The sequence below is a fragment of the Ailuropoda melanoleuca genome, chromosome 14 (genome assembly GCF_002007445.2).
Source record: "Ailuropoda melanoleuca isolate Jingjing chromosome 14, ASM200744v2, whole genome shotgun sequence".
In the NCBI taxonomy this organism is placed as follows: Eukaryota; Metazoa; Chordata; class Mammalia; order Carnivora; family Ursidae; genus Ailuropoda; species Ailuropoda melanoleuca.
Window position 1 is genome coordinate 99,997,859 of NC_048231.1, and position 8,016 is coordinate 100,005,874.

An 8,016-nucleotide genomic window follows, 5' to 3' on the forward strand; every position below is an offset into this window, starting at 1 on the left:
AATAAAGCTGCAAATATATTTGAGTACATGACTTTGTGTGAACATATATATTTTTTTAATTATTCTTGAGTAATTGTCTAGGAGTGAAATTGCTGGATCTTATGGAAACTATCTTTATAAATCAGTGCCAAGATTTTTAAAGTAATTATACTATTGTGCATTCCTGTAAATGATACTTGAGAATTTTAGTCAAACAATATCCACACAAACATTTGATTTTGCCAGTCTTCAATGTTAACTGTTCTCGAGTATATGAATATTTGTGTCATATTGTGATTTAATGTGCATTCGCCTTATGACTAAAGAGGTAGGATATACTTTCATGGGCTTATTGCATTCACACATGATTTTGAAGATGTGTCTCTCAAAATGTTTTGCCCATTTTTTTGAAAACTGGGGATCAGTCTTGGTTAAGTCAGGGAAATTCCATTCTAGTGAGATAGGATTCAACATCATAACTACATCATAAATGCTTATTTAAAGTTCTAATAAATTACATAAGGGGCATGTTAATAGGTTTTGAAATTATGCTTGTTTAAAAATCCAGCAGTGGATTGACATGAGCTCTCCAGTGCTCAGTGATTGATTAGTGCCCACTGAGTCTCCAACGAGCCAGAAGATTATAAACGTATAGAGGAGAGCAGTAAAGGGGTATATTGTCTGGTTAGCTTACCCTGCATGACCCATCTCCCACGTGCCATTTGCTCTAAAGTATTTACCCTTTTTCCTGATTTTAATATAGAAAATGTGACTTAGCATTGTTTTAACAATAAACTGAGTTCAGATATTTTCCTTTCTTAAAGCATCCAATGATGAATTCATTCTCCGTATGTACCCCTTTTCCCAAATCACTACTCAAATCCAGACAGCCATTGCCTTTCTCTGGTTTCTACAGTAGCCTTGGATACTCCTCTATTCAACAGTTTATCTACAGTGGAAGCTGGGCTTCAGCTCTCATTAGGGAGGGCTCTGCCTGCTCATGCTTCTCTACAGGCATTAATATGTCCCAATTCCTTGAAGTTGTTGGAAATGAATGACACACATAACTAATTCTTATGTGGATGCAAGTTTTTAAAATATTTTTGTTTATTTGTTTACTGAGAAGTAATAACATACCCAGAATACAAAACTTTTTGGTTTTCCTTAAGAATAGATCTTTAATGAGAAATACATGTTACATATTCTTAAAACATATTCCATCGTTTTTCTCACAGCCAGATTTTGATAAGGTCTTTAAGAGAGTCTCACAAATGAATTCTCAGATGAATGCATGTGATCTAGATATCTTTGAGATGCTGGTTGAGCTGATCTAAATGCTTTAAAGAGCCTATTATTTATTATAGTGCAATTATTGAAATTCATGAAAGATACTCACTATAGCTATGTTCTCTGTTTCAAGAAATTAATGTATAGACTTTGCCAAATTAATGAATGTACATTACTAAACTCTCTACTGATGTATAAAACAGATGGGATCTTCTTATTCTGCCTACGCTAATTTAGGTTGAAAAAGTGTCAGCGAGGAGACACCTACTGTTTTATAACAATTTGCAAAATAATCTATGTTTCCTCAATTATTAGATGTGATCATGACTATTTTTATTATAAAATTAACTTTGCAACAGTGATGTTTAAATATTTATGTTTAGAGATGTAGGGAAACTTTTTTGGGGGGAATTTGTGGAAAATTGCTGCTATTTTCACACACAGTGAAACTCCACAAATATAGGATTTGGTCCAGTGCATGTCTTTGGGTCATCCACAGATGATGCTGTGCTCCTGACTTGGACAGGGAAGGAAGGGAGGAAGGGGGAAGGCAGGAAGGGAGGAAGGGAGGAAGGAAAGGCTAGAGAAGTTGTGTGAGGGGGTTTAACATGCTCTTATGTTCAGTATATGACAGAAATTGTATTCAACTTTACACACATTTACCTATAAAGTATCCCATGAGATTGGGTTCATTCCTCTTACTGTTAGGAGACAACTGAAGCTCTTGTAGTGTAAATCTCTTACTGTCTTGCTGAAGTGACAAAAAGTCAGTATTAACAATTTTATAAACATGCGCACTACTAAAATTTACACTATTTTTAAATTTTTTTTTACTTTTTATTTTTTAATTTTTTTTAAAAGATTTTTTTTTAATTTATTTATGTGACAGAGAGACAGCCAGCAAGAGAGGGAACACAGCAGGGGAGTGGGAGAGGAAGAAGCAGGCTCCCAGCGGAGGAGCCCAATGTGGGACTCGATCCCAGAACGCCGGGATCACACCCTGAGCCGAAGGCAGATACCCAACGACTGCACCACCCAGGCGCCCCTAAAATTTACACTATTTTTAACTACTGCTTAACTAATTCAAATTTTTTGAAAAATAAAATTAAGAAAATAAATCAATATATTTTATCCTAATGGAATAACATGGATTTCTATCTCAATTCTAAATATTTATATACATTATTTAGGAAAAACACATTTTTTTTTTAGGAAAAATATCTTTTGATTTATTTTCCTAAGATAGTATTACCATTTGGCATGACTTTTTTGAAGTTTAAAACACAATGCTTATCTTTCAAAAAGAGTTTATTAACTTAGATACTGTACATTAATTATATCATGTGGCTTAAAATATTACAGGGGGGATTATCTTTGAAGATATTGTATAATGTCCCACAGAGTATCAGCAAGTGAGAAATTGCAATTTAATAGATGGTGTGTCATGCTAAAATTGCAATTTGCCTAAGTATTTCTTTTACTTATTCTTTAGTTAACATATACAATTCATTGAACCTGATATTCAAGTCATGTGCAATGTGCTGTTAATTAAGACCACATGCTTTACAGTTTAAGCATCAGTAGTACTTTTTAGTCCTTAAGAAATTACAACAATGTACAATTAGATTCATTTCCACTATAAGAAACACTATCAAATAAATTATATACATTTAAGCCTAGGTAGATATATAAAAAAGTATTTAAGTGTATATGATTTTAAGCCTAACTGGTCTAAATAAGGGGCAATAAACTTGATTATTAATAGAAAATGAGGAAACAAACAACTGGCCTATAACAAAATTATTATGGCAATTTTTAGGCTATATTTCTGTTTCTCAAACATTCTGTGCTTGATGTCATATCCCGTTTGTCCAGTGCCGCCATACACATATGGTGTTCATCCATTTAAATCTTAATAATGAAGTGGTTGCCATTTAACATAAATTCTGAGACCTCTTGCCTGTGACAGAATTCAGGTCTTTGTGGTTGTAGGACTGGGGCCTTTAGCTCCAAAGACCACAGACCACTCTAGTTTAACATGAGCTTTTGTTTCTATGAGGTCTGAAGGAGAGTGCCTCTTTTTTCAGGAAGGGCCCAGTTCCTCTTTAAAGACTTCACTTGATTAAATCAAGCCAACTCAGGTTAATTTCCCCTTGATTAATTCAAAACCAACTGATGAATTGGCTCCAACAAATTTGGAGCACTAACTACATCTAAAAAAAAAATCCCTTTCCTAATTACAGCAGAGTTTCACTCACAAAGGGTATACAGCTGGGAGTGCAAACCTTGAGGATTATCTTAGAATTCTACCCTACCATCGGGAACCTGGGTGGCTCAGTCATTAAAGGTCCAACTCCTGATTTCGGCTCAGATCATGATGTCAGGGTCATGAGATTGAGTCCTGCACCTGGCTCCACACTCAGCATGGAGTCTGCTTGGGATTCTCCCTCTCCCCACCTCTCCCTGCTCACACTCTCTCTCTCTCTCTTTAAATAAGTAAATAAAATCTGAAAGGAAGGAAGGAAGGAAGGAAAGAAAGAATGAAAGAGAGAAAGAAAGAAAAAGAAAAAAATAAAAGAAAGAAGTCTACCTACCACAACTTCCTATAATAAGATACCTGGTATTTTAAATACTAAGGGAAATATACCCCTTTGGCTACCAAAGAGGCCTGTCAGTAATGACAATGACTACATCAGTAAGAATAGGCCAGGTTATGCCACATTAAGGAAAAAAAAAAAAGAAAAAGAAATCCGAAAGTCTAGTGGATGAATAAAACAAAGATTAATTTACCCACTCTATGTGTCCAGTGGGGACCCTTCTCTTCATGCTAATTCATGGACCCAGAATGACAGAGATTTTACCATTTTGTAGCTACATTCTATACCTCCTTTTCTTGTAGCTCTGATGATTCTTATTGATTTTACCTCTGAGATATCTGTCCATTTCATGTTCTGCTCCATCTACTAGAATCACCCCCAAATTATTTTGCTTCTTTTCTCCTAACTTACAGTCTGTTCTCAATTTAGCATATAGGATGATCCTTTTAAAAAATACGTCCTGTCACGTCACTCCTCTATTCAAACTCTCTCATGCTGCCCACTTCCCTAGCAGAGGGTCAGCCTTCTGCAGCTTCCACCTCCCTAACAGCAGAGTGAGCAGGGAAAGCATGCTCAAAACAGCCGTTGTGAACCTTAAAATATCCCAAAAGTCCATTAGAATGAGAGTAGATGAATACATTCTCATATATTCAAAAAATGCAATATGATTTTATTATTGAAAATGAACTACAGAAACACAAGAGCACCAATTATAGATACATGATATTTTTCAGAAAACATCGTCGTTCATAGAGTATGTTTTAATTCTAAGATAAAAAATACCCACACCCACTACAAAAGCTGCTGTATGTATTATGGATACAACACATATTCCAGGGAACATACTTTCTGAGAAATAGTGCGATATTTGTCAGTTATTGTGTATCCTATACAAATATTAAAATACAGGGCAGAGACATCATGAAACATACTTGCCTGTTCACTGTTTCAATGTGTACTTTGGCAAAAGCCAAGTATTTCATCTAAGAATATATATTAAGGTGAGATATCCAATGGATAGACACTAATGAATACATTGCAGGCTTCAAAATCATTATTTTTTTTAAATGTAATGTTTTGGGGGGCCTGGGTGGCACAGTTGGTTGAGCAGCTAATTCTTGGTTTCAGCTCAGGTTGTGATCTTGGGGTTGTGAGGGCAAGCCCTGCATCCAGCTCCGAGCTCGCCGCTGAGTTTGCTTGGGATTCTCTCTCTCCCTCCCTCTACCTCCACCCCACATGTGTGCACGCTCACTCTCTCTCTCTCTCAAATGGATAAGTCATTTTTTTAAATATGTAGTGTTTGAGTAACACTTCTAAAAGTATCTGAATGGGAAACCTAGTCTCTCTTTATTATTATTATTATTATTACTTTTTGTCTTTTTTCCATAGTTACTGATTCCTAAAGTATTTGTTATTCCATGGAGTGAAAAGGGTTACAGTTAATGAATAAAGTGAGTGAAAATCCACAGTCATTTTCATTTAAGAAAATTGAAAAACATACTGCCTGCTGCTCTATTTCTTTCTCTCTCTCTCTTCATCGGCAGTTATCCTTCATTGTCATCATATAATGTTGTTTGGGGGCAGTGAAGAGGATTTAAAAGGACGTTGTTCTCAAGAATAATATTTGTCTTTCTTGTGTATGTATATTAACCAGAGCTATAGTCAATTCAACTTTTTCTTTTTTTTCAAAGTAGCATTTACATACGGACAACATTGCATCAATTCCAAAACGAATGGAAAAAAGATGAAAAATTAGATGAGACATAGTAGGGTAAAAAAAGCAAGATTAAGATAGACAAACAGAAGAAACACCATGAAAATGACAGAAGGCTAGGGAAGAATGTTGTAGAATGAAATAAAAAACCTGGCTAGTAAATGCCCAAGTCATGGCTCAAATCTATCAGGGTTTTGGCAAGAGTACATTGTAGACGTTTAAGACATAGAAGGGACAAGATGTCTCTGTAGTGTTCCAAAAGTCTTGCTATGTTTCTTCTTTAGCCTGTTTCCCCAAGAGAGCGTGTGCTATTGAAATTCTTCCAAAATTAGTTGTTAAGTAGTAGTTGCTCCCTTGTAACAAGAACACATACAATGATATTTAAGGGTATATTAAGAAATCATGAATTCCCATATAAATTGCTTAGACTTTAAAGTTTTCTATCATTTATATGTCAGTGAAACAGAATTCTAAATGCAATAGACTTTAAAAAGATATGAGTATGATAACTACTTAATTAAGGATACATAAGAATTATTTATTTTTTAAAATTTTTTAAATAAAAAATTGTATTTACTTAGAAGCATTCAGAATGTCAACCAAACAGCTGCAACTTTTTTTTTTTCAATTACAGAGTGGTACTCCGTTATTTTGTATAAGCTGCATCAAAGACAACTGAAAATGAAAAAAAACTGCCATCCCCATAATATAACTACTTTCTGCTGGGCACCAACCAGAACCTGGTTTAAATTTCCACACCAATTTCCAACCCCCATACTGTCCCCGGCAAGGCTAGTGGCTGCTGAAAATACCGCCAGGGCAGGGCTCTCTGAAGACACATTCGGTAGTGTGTTAGCCATACAAAAAAGACACAGTACACTTTAAAAACAAATCTTACACATTTTTCCATTTCATTTTTTTTTTAAAGAAGTGAGTTGTGCACAGGGGGAGTTAAATTTTTTATAAACAAGAAAAAAAAAAAAACGCTAGAACCAACTTACTCATCATCATCTTCATCCTCCCCCCTTCCTTCTTTTTCTTGCTTTTTCAGCCTTGGTGACTCCCTTTTTTCCACATCAGGCTTTCCTTTAGCTTGGTATGCAGCAATATCCTTTCCCTATTTTTCCTTCAGCTGAGCAACCTTCTTCTCCTGAGGCTGCCTGCTATCTGTACCAGTGCCATTCCGTCTCTCCCAGTTTCTTTGCAGCATCACCAATGGGTGCTCTCCTTTGATCTGGGGGTGATATTCAGAGCAAGAAAGAAAAAGGCCAAAGGAGGCCTCTTGGGTGCATGGGGATCCTTGAACTTCTCTTTTGTTTCCCCTTGAGGGGAATATAAGTTTTCACTTCGGCCTTGTCCACATTTTCCATGTCTTCAAATTTTCTTTTCTCTTTAGCAGACATGGTCTTCCGCCTCTCTGAGAATTTCTGAGAAAACTTGGAGAAGTTGACTGAAGCATATGGGTGCTTCTTCTTGTGCTGCTCTTGGCACAAAGAATGCATATGGTGACATTTTGTCTCTCAGCTTCTTAGGATCTCCCTTGCCCATGTTTCATTGTTTTCCCCAGTGAGGCACAGAATCACCCAGTGTCCTTCTGCTCACTTGCCCTGGCCCTGTCTCTGTGGAGCTCAAGTTACTCCAATGGCTCAGAATTATTTAAAATAAATACCTCTCATTACTTATTATCCATAGAATCTCAAAGCTAATTCCAAAGAATTCCATATTTATTTATAAAACAATTCCATACTCTTACAACCACATGACTCTATTTCATTTCACTCTGCATATTGATTAAACTAGCTTTTGACATAATTAACACAAGTTTGTTTTACGGAACTGTTTCCGTCTAAATTTTTTTTGCCATATCCTTTTCATTTTTCCAGTGAATATCAAATTCTATCTCCTCAACTAATCCAAAATGTTATTACTTGTGCTTAACCAATCATAACAAATGTTCCCAATCCATCAGTTTTACCTTTCCACATCCCCACCCTTGCCATTCTCGTAGCTCAGGGGTATATTTGCATCAATTTGTACCAAAGCCACTATTTTTTTGTTTTATAGCAAAAATATGCATTAACCTGGACTTTCCTAAAGTTTTTAGCTATAAAATATTTTAGATCATTTTATGAATGTATAAAATGTTTATGAACCTTTTTTCTGGCTTTTAGCTGTTAATACAGCTGTCATGGATATTTGTGTACAGTCATTTTGGAAATAATTTTTCATGTTTGTAGTGCTTAAGAGTAGAAGTAGTGAAATGTTGGGGAGACATAAATATGTAAACATTATTAACAACTGTTAACACAGTTTTCTAAACATGGTGTACCATCTTAACCCCTACAATCAATGAGAGTTTCATTTGCTTTTTCCTCTGCAGTCCTTACAAATTTAATCATCCTGATGCATGTGCAGTGACCTCCTTACAGTTGTCATTTA

General features: G+C 35.5%; 1 pseudogene; it reads right to left on the bottom strand.

Moving 5' to 3' along the window:
* Positions 1-6,694: 6,694 nt before the first annotated feature.
* LOC100475947 lies at positions 6,695-7,125 on the bottom strand (annotated as a pseudogene).
* Between the last annotated feature and the right edge of the window lie 891 nt (positions 7,126-8,016).